The sequence below is a fragment of the Danio rerio genome, chromosome 11, assembly GCF_049306965.1.
Source record: "Danio rerio strain Tuebingen ecotype United States chromosome 11, GRCz12tu, whole genome shotgun sequence".
Lineage (NCBI taxonomy): Eukaryota > Metazoa > Chordata > Actinopteri > Cypriniformes > Danionidae > Danio > Danio rerio.
The window spans coordinates 17,467,309-17,479,625 of NC_133186.1; the positions used below are offsets into that span (position 1 = coordinate 17,467,309).

The following is a 12,317-nucleotide window of genomic DNA, read 5'->3' on the forward strand; positions in this document are numbered from 1 at the left end:
TCATTCCCTTTCTGGTCCTAAAAGAGAGGCCATGGCCAAGTATACTCAGAAATCCCTCCATGCTGGCCTCATCCGCCCCTCTTTATCTCCTGCTGGTGCTGGGTTCTTTTTTTTAGGGAGGATGGCTCCCTGCGTCCCTGTATTGACTACAAGGGCCTCACAGTTAAGAACAAGTACCTCTTACCTCTTATGTTGTCTGCTTTTGAATTGTCGCAGAGAGCCAAGGTCTTTTTCAAGTTAGACCTACGCAATGCCTACAATCTGGTACAGATCTGTGAGGGACATGAGTGGAAGACAACCTTTAACACACCCACGGGACACTACAGCACCCTTAACGGCTCTAACTTTCACCAAGGTACCGTTCTGTTTGAAAGCTCAGGCAACCTTTGATGACTTAAAATCTCATTTGATTTTTGGCCATGTTCTCTCCATTACAGATCAGGAAGGGCAGTTCATTGTCGAGGTGGATGTCTCTGATGTCAGGGTAGGCGTGGTCCTGTCTCAACTTTCTCTCAAGGATAGGAAGGTACCTTTTTCTCCTATCGGCTGAGCCCAGCAGAGCGTAACTACGATATTGGCAACAAGGAACTGCTGGTATAGAATAATTTTTCTAATGCATAAAGAGGAACTTTTATTATGTAATCACTATATAATCTGCCACTATTAAAATATAGATTACTATTAAAATACACTGTTAAAACATACAGAAATACATTCAAGTAATGCAGAGGAAAATACACAGACATGAAGTGCCTTATAATTGACGAAAACACACAGGCATGCAGGGCCTTTAAAATTGAGGGCCTCACGGCCTTGAGGCATGGCAGGTCATGTGGTGAAGTAAGAACATTCAGACCGCATATGCAATACATTTAGACAAAAGTATGTATTGACCAAGACAAAACAACACTCCCCAAAATAGCATACATAGGGAGAATCATTTAGAAAGTATGGAAACAACATGATCATGTGCAAACACATGACTGTAAGCACATGCTATATGACCTTAAGATATGTAAAAACAGAAAAACATACAGCCATTAATTAAAAAGCTAGGATACTATTGGAGCCGGGAAATGTCATAATGCTAAACCACTTCTCATGATGACAATGGGAAAAAACTGTATATAAACTGTGGGTTTTTGAACATTGGGAGGAGAGAGATCGATCGACCAACTCTGCTGTAACAATAAACTGCTTCAACTTGAGAACTTCGAAGACCTCAGCCTCTTTTTTGAAACTTAGAAAATGTTTGTCGAGATCCAGAGCAACTTTCCACTACACTGGCCGTCAGGTTGGCCTTGGGCTAGTGTTGCCACTGGTTGGAGGGGTCAACGCAGCCATTTTTGGTCTGCACGGATCACAACAACCTAGAGTACATCCATTCGGCCAAGAGGTTGAGTTCCCGTCAGGCCCGCTGGGCACACTTCTTTGGCCAATGTAATTTCACTTTCTCATACCGACTTGGAACTAAAAATGTCAAATCCTATGCATATTTGGGTCCCCCAAGGAGACTCTACCTGAGACCATCCTCCCCAGGGAGGTGATAGTGGGGTCTTTTTCTGGGACATTGAGCGGCAGGTGAGGGAAACCTTATTCTTGAGATTTCTATAATCCTGGACCAGGCCAAATCCTGAGCAGCTGCTGTGGTGGTCATGGAGGAGTGGAGAGCATGAGACTGATCCTTGTAAGACACCCGTGACAGACAAGTCCTCGCATTGATGCTGAAGGGACAGCCTGTACACTAGCTGGTGGACTCTCCCTCCTGCAGCTTCTCCATGATGGACGTCCAGCGCTCTCCAGCCTAAGGCGCCAAGACTTCAGCTCTGCACAAGACTTTAGGCCATAGGAGAAATAGTCGTGCCCAACTGAGCCGGGTTTCTCTTAAGGTATTTTAATTCTTCACTTTCGTCAATTGGTGATGTTTTTTCCTTGCATCAGTGGATTTGCTCTTCAGTGTTTGATCTCTCAGCAGTGAATATTAAACCACACTGAACTAAACTAAACTGAACTTCAACAATAAAAACTGAACTGAAACTGTTTCAATTATCAATAATCTTCTATGTGAAGCTGCTTTGACACAATCTACATTGTAAAAGCGCTATACAAATAAAGATGAATTGAATTGAATAGGGGTCCCCAGTTTGTTTTCCGGTTTTGGAGGGAGTTCTGCCGACAGATCGGGGCCTCTACGAGTCTGTCTACGAAATTCCATCCACAGACCAGTGGACAGTGTGAGTGAGCTAACCCGGATCTTGAGAAAGAGAGCCCTCCCCTGCATGGACTCCCAAAATCTTAGTTCTTGGTGTACAAAGTTGACATGGATTCAATATGCTCACAATTCCCCCAGTAGCATCCACAGGTATGTCCGCATTTCAGTGTTCTGTTGGTTACTAACCTCTTCTGTTTTCACCACAGGAACCCGATTCTGTTTCCTTCAATTTCCTTCAAAGTCCTTTGTCTTGTGCCAGATCGTTGTGTTTGTTGCTTGATCCCACAGACCCAGCTCACATCCTTGTCTAGTTAAGCTAGTAACTTTTATTTTTGCTTTTGCCTCTCGCCTGTATGTTAGAGTTTCCTGTATGTCACTACTTACCCTTATTATCTCCATGCTCGCTGCATATGGCTCCTGCTCTCTGGCTGGTTTTGCTGTATTATTCAATACCCGAGGCCGACAGCCGCTCTACTTTCTCAACTCCCGGTTTACACTGCTTGCTCCATCTGTACCTGTCCCAGTCGCCAACCTTCTCTGTCAGCCAATCAAGAGTTCAGTCGCCGCCAGCAATTACTGTCCGCTGCTGTGCTGACTCAAAGACTACATTCACACTGCAGCCAAATGTGGCCCGAATCTGACTTTTTCTTTTCACTTCAGATTTGTGCCACTTTCGTATGTAGTATTAAACTGAACACCAAAGGTAGATGCTAGCTCAACACCTGGGGTCTCATGTACGAAGACTTGCGTGGAAATCATACTAAAACATTGCATACGCACAAAGCTGTAAATCACAAGCTTTGTGTGCTCGTGCAACATGCACGAGCACAAAACCCCTCCCTGCCTCCTCCCCCGTATGAATATGCTAATGACTCTACTTTGGCAAAACTCAATGAAAAAGAAATGTCAAAATCAAGCAAAAAGAGAAACTTTGAACAGAATGTGAATTGGAGGTGCTCCTTTCGGAGGTAGACCGGAGAAAAGCGGTGTTATTTGCAAGTTTGTTCTTCGGAATTAACAACCAAAGAAAAAAAAATAGAATGGGAGAGTTTAGCTGATGCGGTTAACACAGTTGGGTCTAAACATTGCACTGAGTGAATTAAAAAAAGAAATAATGTGATTTATAAGTGTAAAATGTTGCAACACCATTAACAGTTTCAGTGGCGCAGCTTGTAAAACGCATGTCAATATGTTTTGACACGTTCAAGCATGAACTCGGTTCGAAACCAGCGTCTGGTAAACTCTTCTTTTTTTCCCCCGCTACATATCAGATTTTGCCAACTATTTATCACGAGAAAGACAAGTAGGAATCATTAATAAGTCTTTGCATCATGTTTTATTTGCACATTTATTGAATGGAACTGTTTCTGATTCACGCATGCAAATTCATCTTCAGATAGTGTCTTTATAGCAATGTGCGTGCAGTAGATAGCTCAGATTACATTGGGAAAACAGGCGACAGCTGCAAATTGTGCTTTAATGTTTGGCTGGTCAACTGTATGGTATGGAAACCTTATATACCTGCTAGATGAACCCGTCTCATACAGCTGCCATTGCACGGCTCAAAGACACTTTGTAGAGTGCAATTTAACCTGCCTCTAGGAGTCACCAATGGAAATAAAACAGACACACACAAAAAATGTGCGTACGCCAGCCATAAAGCTGGCGTGGAGCTGCGCACATTCCCACGTTCATTTCATTGTTAGTAAATCCAAACGTGAGTGATTATGAGCGTGAAACCTGGCGTACGCACTTTTTGTGCGTACGCAGCGTTGATACATGAGGCCCCTGATGTTTTGCAAAGCGACCGCAGTATGAACGGTTATGTGTGATTTCATGTGACTTTTACATAATCTTTGAGGGTCATATTTCTGTGCTGCAAACATCATCTGTTCCTCAGCAGCAAAGTAGAATGGCACAAAGGGCAATAACTTTACCACAGAAAGTTGGTTCATTTTAAAAAACATTTTCAAGGCAAAACTGGTCCTTGTTAGCCAATCTGCTTAATGATTGGGGCACGGGTTGACCGCGAAGCTGAAAGGCATCTGGGATTTTGCTGATAAGAGATCCGTGCACAAAGGAGAGGCACTTTCATTTTATGGATGAACTTTGTCTTTTGAGAAAAAAACAAGTGCTCAAGCACCCAAACTCCCCTTCTGCACATGTCTGTTGTTTATAACAAAGTAAAATGAAATAACCCAAATGGAGATAAAGCAACTCCGCCTTTACAGTCTGTGTCTGCTCATTAACCCGTGATGAGTTCACTACACTGGTTGTCAGAAAGACGCGCACCGCCTAAATCACAAACGATCAATGTTTATTATCACAACTGTCTTATTTTAGGTTTCAAATGCCGAAATACACATTAGTAGTAGCAGAACAGCTCTTTACAGTTCATGAAACACACCACGGTTGTCTGTAGGGCAATAATCATATAAAGCATAATCTGACAACATGCATCACACAGTATACACATTGTGTGCATAATTAGCCATTTTGTGCTATCCGTAAATGTACTTTTGTGCATGCGGGTCAGTTTAGTACCATGATCTGTTCACACAGCAAATCTGATACTGGCCACATTTATGCTGATTTTGGAGTGTCTATTTAGGCTAAGTACAAATAGAGCTTGTTGGAATAAACTAGTTTAGCGATTTACGCCCATCACCGTTTGATTGACAGAGACAACATAACTAAAGAGTGCAACAGACAGCAGTGTGAGTTGTGTATCTCGTAAGGCGCATGGCAACATCTTTTGAGGTGATCGATCTTGAACAAGGTTCGAATCCAGCATCTGATGAACATGTTATTCTTTTTTTCTACCACTTTATATCAGATTTTTCCTACTCTTCATCACGAGGAAGACAAGTAGGAATCATCAATAAGTGTGTGTATCATGTAGGATTCAGACTCATAAAACTGGATTAGAGAGTTGTTATATCCAAATCATGTGCATTATAAGTTTGTAAAAGTGAACCTAAACAAGTGTATTAAAATCCATTAATTTTCACTAGTTGCATTAGTAATTTTGTTTTTCAAAGAATGCTTTAAATGCTTTAAAAAATTGTTAAATCATTGTAGACTAGAAATATATGTACTGTATATCATTCATTTTAAAAATGTGTGCGATACATTATAGTTGTAACTGTTTGCTGTTACTTTGTATATTATGTATATAAGTTTATGTTTTCAAAGATAATTTTTGTTGTCGAGAAAATAAGTTACATGTATTATTTGTGAATTTTTTTGGTTTGGGACTTTTATTTTGAAATCTCTGCGGCTGTATAAAATGGCTGACTGGACATGAGGTTATTACTTCCTGTTAGCAAGCAATCGGCAAACATGAGTTGTTTGCATGTTCTCTTCAATGGATGTATCGACTTCAACAAGGACTTCAAGTGATTTAAGGAGCATTCAGGACAATTTCTTTCGTATAGCATGCAGCCAACGAGGTATTTTGCTTTATATTTGTATGTTGTGTTTGAAGTTTCTAAGCTTTGTTAGTTTGTGTACATATGTTTTGATTTGTATTAAGTACATTTGTTTTGTATTCATTTTTTAGTTTTCACGGTGGATTTGGGGGAAAAAGCCAACAAATAAACCAGTAACAGGGAAATTATTGTGAAAACTCGGACTGTTCAACTACACGAGTGGGTGACGCAAGCAACCGCATGTTTGCTGAATGGACAGGATTGGCACGTGTCAGCAACGTGTGGAGAGCATGGTCATAGGAATAACGGATGAGCAAACATACATACACACACACACACACAAACAAACAAACGCACATGTATGAAGATTTAAGAAGATGCACACAATACAATTACACAAGCGAACAACAATAGACTAAGTTATCAAGTGTTTAGGTATTTAAGAGTTGTTTAAGAAGTTTTGTAAGGGTTTCTAAAGAATTGTTATTTAAAATGCATTTGTAAGGTGTGTGAAGCATTTAATTGTTTGCTCACACTTCATTTTTGATTGTAGCTTGTATTTATTGAATTTTTCTAGAGTTAAAATAAATGCTGTTTTGAAAATGCTGTTGGTTATTTGATATACATTTTTAAAGGAATTGATGTGTTTTATATTGAGTGTTTAAAACACTTGGATAGAAAGATTTGCACATTTTATATCTTATGCAGTGTTATTTTAAGCTATTTATTGACATTTCTAGTATTTAATCTTTAAATTAAGTATTTTTTTTGGGTAATTGTCAAGATTAAGTTAGATTGCGCTTGTGTATAATCCATCTTTATATTTGAGTTAATGTAGTTTCTCAATATGTTAGAACCAAGTGACCCTACACTTCAAGTCAAAGAAAGTATTAGGGATAGTGCAGATGTGCAAGATCAAGTTAAAGTAACTAAAGAGGGTGGTCAAGCTCAAAAAGAAGAGCAACAATCAAGACAAAGTCAAAGAAAAAGAACTCTAACAGAGAAAGGTAAAGAAATGCAAGCTGCAAAGATTAAATCACGTCAACAAAGGTTCACCTATCTGTACAACAAATGGAAAAACTATGTCAAATCTAAGCGGGCATTATCACAGCCAAAACAGATGTCATCTGATAATATTCTCAATGATATTATTAGTGATGTTGTAGGTATCTCTGAAGAAGCGCTTGTATGATGAACTGCGCAAGATTTCAACACCAGAGCAAGAAACGCGTAGAAGAGTGGACTTGTATGGGGAAGTTTCTAACTTCTGTAAAGCGACAAGATGCTGCGGCTGATGCTGCTGCAAGCCAGGCTGTTCTTGCAGTGTTAGAAGAACAAAATAAAGAACAGCAGGAAATTCAGCTTCTAGAAGCTCAAGTTAAAAAGAAGATAGCTGATCAAGAGGCAGCAGCTGCAAAACGTCATTTAGAGCAAGAATCAGAAGAGTTGAAACTAAGAATAAAGAGAGAAGAAGAGGAAGCTAAGATTAAAGCTCAAATAGAAGAGGAACATGAAGCCTTGCAGAAGACTCTTGAGGAAAAAAGAAAGATAAAGCAGTTGGAAGCAGAGAAAAGTTTGAAGGTAGCACAAGCAAGAATGAAAGTGTATGATGAAGAAGCATTGAAGATCATAAAGACTCCCTGAAAATCTCTTCAGTACCGCAAGCTGTGACCACCACCTCCTCAAATGAAAGTATAACAGATCTTGTGAAGGTTCTGGTGGGTGCTTTAAGTGCAAGTAGAATTCCAGTTCCTGAACCATCAGTATTCAGTGGTGATCCGTTGAAGTACATCGATTGGAAGCTTTCTTTTGAAACGCTAATTGATCAGAAAACCATTTAAAAAAAAGAGAAGATCTATTATCTTCGTAGATATGTAAGTGGTCAAGCTAAGAAAGCACTTGATGGATATTTCCTTCTTGGAACCGAATCTGCTAATGCTGCTGCATGGGAAGTTTTAGAGGAGAGATATGGGAATCAGTTCACAATTGCAAAGTCATATAGAGATAAGCTCCAAGCATGGCCTAAGATCGGCTATAGAGACAGTTTTGAGCTAAGAGAATTTGTTGATTTTCTTCGCAGTTGTGAAGCTGCTATGGCTCACATCAAGGCATTAGAAATCTTGAATGATTGTAATGAGAACCGGAAGATTCTTTTAAAGTTACCAGAATGGTTAGCTGAAAGCTGGAATTGAAAGGTCATTGAAATCGAAAAGGAGACTGACCAATTTCCTTTCTTTCAGTCAATTTGTCAAGTTTTTGCCGAGAGAGGTAAAGATTGCTTGCAATCCTGTTACATCCTTACAAGCACTTAAACTTGGTGAAGCTGAAAACCCAAAAACGTCAAAGCTTTGGAGCAAAAACCTTAACAACAAGTACTAGTGAGAGACCTTTAATAATGTGTATTTTCTGTCAGAAGCCAGGACACATATTCCATGAATGTGAGAAGTTTATGGAGAATTCAATTCCAGACAAGATTAAATTCGTTCGAGCTGAAAGGTTATGCTTTGGGTGCCTTAAGTCTGGTCATTTCTCAAAGATTTGCAAGGACAGAAGTGTATGTGATGTGTGCCACAAAAGGCATCCAACTTATTTACATGAGGAGCGAATTAAAGAAAATCCAAAATTTCCACAAGTTAAATTGAGCTCAAGACAAGAAAGGCACCAAGAAAGACCTCCATTAAAAGAGCCTAATGAAATAACTACAGTGGTTACTTCCAACAGAGTGATTCTTGATGATACTAACACTCAAACAGCAGCAATAACTCCTGTTTGGATCTTGTCTATAACTCAACCAGCTGAAGAAGTTCTTGTTTATGTCCTGTTAGATTCCCAAAGTGATACGAAATTTATTTTAAATGAAGTAGCTGAAGCATAAGATGCAAGCAAAGAACAAGTTAAGCTCAAGCTTTCTACCATGACTTCAAGAACTACAGTGGTAAGCTCTCGAAAGGTAAAAGACCTTAAAGTCAGGGGAATTTATTCTGTTAAAAGGATACCATTATCACCAATGTACACTCTGGAGTTTATTCCAGCCAACAGAACTCATATACCAACAAATAAAACTGCAAATGATTGGTCTCATTTAAGTAATTTTCAAGATGTGATAGCACCTCTACAGGATTGTGAAGTAGGTTTGCTTATTGGATATAATTGCTCACAAGCTCTTCATCCAAGGGAAGTAGTTTCTGGACAAGACCATCAGCCCTATGCACAACGTACCGACCTTGGATGGAACATTGTGGGTAATGGTAATCCTCATGTGGACTATGGAGATGATATCGGAACCAGCCATCGTATAGTTGTAAGGCATGTAACATCAATTATGGATTCTGCTGTTAACCTCAAAACTGAAGTACATTATGTGAGTCGAATTAAAGTAAAAGAAATTGGTCCTTCAGAAATATTAAAGGTCCTTGAATCAGACTTCTCTGAAAGAGCTGAAAAGACTGATCCGGTGTCCCAAGAAGATCTCAGGTTCTTGTCAACTTTGAGAGAAAATATCACACAGAAAAGTGATGGTCATTATGAAATGCCATTACCATTTAAAAGAGAAAAGCCAAACCTTCCTTATAATCAGATATGTGCAGTTCAACGTCTGAAATGTCTTGAAAGGAGATTTAAGAAAGATCAGCAGTATTATGAGGACTATGTAAAATTCATGAATGACATAATTTCCCGTGGTGATGCAGAGAAGGTTCCTGAAGAAGAAATTAACAACAGTCCAGTTTGGTATATTCCACATCATAGTTTATCATCCACAGAAAACGGAAAATACATTTTGTATTTGACTGTTCTGCTAAGTTTCAAGACACATGTCTCAACGACCATCGGTCCTGACCTAACCAATGCATTGGTAGGAGTTCTATGACATTTTCGAAAGTATCCCATCGCTATCACATGCGACATTGAAAGAATGTTCCACCAGTTTCATGTCAGTAAGAAGGATCAAGATTACCTGCGATTTTTATGTGGTGAGATAATGGAAACTTGGAGACTGCACCATCAGTCTACAGAATGGGTGTTCATTTGTTTGGAGCTACCTCATCACCTGGTTGTTCTAATTTTGGCTTTAAATATCTGGCAACACAAGGGCAAGGTAGTGAAGATACCATCCGCTTCATTCAAAGAAATATCTATGTAGATGATGGGCTCATAAATGTTCACACTGAGACAGAAGCTGTTCAGCTTATCAAAGAATCAAGAGAACTTTGCTTTACTGGAAGGTTAAGACTCCACAAATTTGTTTCTAACAGTGAAAGTGTCATGGCAACCATTCCAGAAAGTGAACAAGCCATAGGTAAAGATCTTGATATGGCTTTGAGTTTACCTCAAATGGAAAGAGCTCTTGGAGTAGAATGGTGCATTACATCTGACTCTTTTAAATTTAGAGTTCAAGTGAAAACTAATCCTTTGACCAGAAGAGGTGTGCTTTCTACTGTGGCCACTGTATATGACCCTCTAGGGTTCATGGCGCCATTTGTTCTTCTTGGTAAGCAGATTCTCCAGGAATTGTGCAAAGAGAAGGTTAGTTGGGACGAGGAAATTCCAGAGCAATTGAGACCTCGGTGGGAGTCCTGGCTCAGAGATTTACCCAGTCTAGCTGAAATGGAAATCAAGAGAAACTTCTTGCCTTCAAATTTCGATGATACCACAATGTATGAGCTCCATCATTTTGCAGATGCAAGTGTCACTGGATATGGTGAATGTACTTACCTGAGAACCATTAACAAGTCTAATGAAGTTCATTGCTGTTTGGTGATGGGAAAAGCAAGAGTTTCACCTACTAAAGTTACAACTGTTCCAAGGTTAGAACTCACAGCAGCAGTTGTTGCAGTACAAATAAGTGATATGCTTCGGAAGGAGCATGAAATTCAAGATCTAAAGGAGTTCTTTTGGACCAATTCTACAGTCGTTCTTGGCTACATAAACAATGACGCCAGGCGATTTCATGCATTTGTAGCAAATCGCATTCAGAGAATAAGATCTAGTACCAAACCTTAGCAATGGGCTTGTGTTGTTTCTGAAAACAATCCAGCTGATCATGCTTCCCGAGGTTTGACTGCAGAACAACTTAAAATCTCAAATTGGTTCACAGCACCAAAGTTTCTTTGGCAAACGAAACTACCAGAAAGAGAATGCAAGGTGGGAGAAATCAAGGAAGATGATCCTGAAATTCGCAAGGTGGTTGTGTGTAACACTGCTTCTAAGAAGAGCAGATCATTATTGGATCGCCTACTGAAGTTTTCTGACTGGTCAAGAGTTGTGAAGGCAGTTACTACACTGAAATGTAAAAATCAAAGAATTCACAGGGGTAAAGCAACCAACAAAAGAAAGTACAAGTCTGGAAGAAAGGAAAGAAGCAGAACTTTTCATCATTAAACTGGTTCAAAAGGATGCATTCTCAGATGAGATAAAGTGTTTGAAACTGAAGAAAGTAGTTGCCAAGACTAGAAATTGTAGGCTGTATAAGTTAAATCCATTATTGGATGAAGAAGGTATCCTGAGAGTTGGAGGGCGTTTAAGTCAAGCTACGTTGCATCCATATGTCAAGTATCTGGTAATCCTTCCCAAGAACAGCCATCTGTCAGCCTTGCTTATCAAGCACTTCCACGAAAAGGTACATCATCAAAGACATGGAATGACAATGAACGAATTGCGAGCTAATAAGATGGTGGATCCTGGGATGCAGCAGTGCAGTCTCATCACACATCTTTAAATGTGTCAAATGTAGAAAGTATAGAAGACCTGCAGAAAACAAAAAAATGAGTGACTTACCGCAAGACAGAATGGAAACAACTCCACCTTTTACTTGCGCTAATATTGACTGCTTTGGTCCAATTTATATCAAAGAAGGGAGAAAGAAGCTCAAGAGGTATGGTCTGTTGCTTACTTTATGTTCAAGGGCCAAACACATAGAGATGATTGATGACTTGACCACTGATTCATTTATCAATGCTTTAAGAGCTTTCATTGCAATAAGAGGAAATGTTCGTCAGTTAAGATGTGACCAAGGAACCAATTTTGTTTGAGCGAAAAGGGAGTTTGCAGAACTCAAGAAAGGTATGGATCAGAAAAAGGCAAATAAGAACCATAAGAAGTGTTCTTACTGCCGCTCTGGATCAGTCTGCACAGAGGTTTGACAGTACCTCTCTAAGGACATTTTTGTATGAGGTTATGGCTGTTGTTAATAGCAGACCACTCACCACCGAACATTTGAATGATCCATTAGGACCTGAACCCTTAACTCCGAACCACATTCTTACTATGAAGTCTACTATCATTCTTCCTCCACCAGGACAGTTTACAAGAGAAGATCTTTACCTGCGAAAGAGATGGCGCAGAGTACAGTATTTGGTAAATGAATTCTGGACTCGATGGAAAAGGGAGTATCTTTTAAACTTGCAGCCAAGACAGAAGTGGCACAAGAATCAAAGGAATTTAAAGGTTAATGACAATGTCCTTGTTCAAGATGATCTTGCACCACTTAATGAATGGAAGTTGGCCAGAGTCATAGAAGTTTATCCAGGGTCAGATGGTAGAGTGAGAAAATTAAAATTGATGGCTAGTGATACCACAGTTGACAAATTTAAACCCATAACTAAAACTGTACTTGAAAGACCTATACATAAAATTGTTGTTTTGCTTGAAGCTGATTAAGAGTGTGAAGATTAAGT

The 12,317-nt window shown here is 39.5% G+C and overlaps 1 protein-coding gene and 1 long non-coding RNA gene across 2 annotated transcripts in view; one reads left to right on the plus strand and one right to left on the minus strand.

The window, feature by feature from the left end:
* ghrh (growth hormone releasing hormone) overlaps positions 1-12,317 on the minus strand; it is an 89,836-nt gene that overhangs the window by 24,156 nt on the left and 53,363 nt on the right.
* Positions 4,861-9,198, plus strand: LOC141376578 (uncharacterized). Its single transcript, XR_012387103.1, has 2 exons — positions 4,861-5,664; positions 5,775-9,198. It is a non-coding gene; the product is annotated as an uncharacterized lncRNA (long non-coding RNA).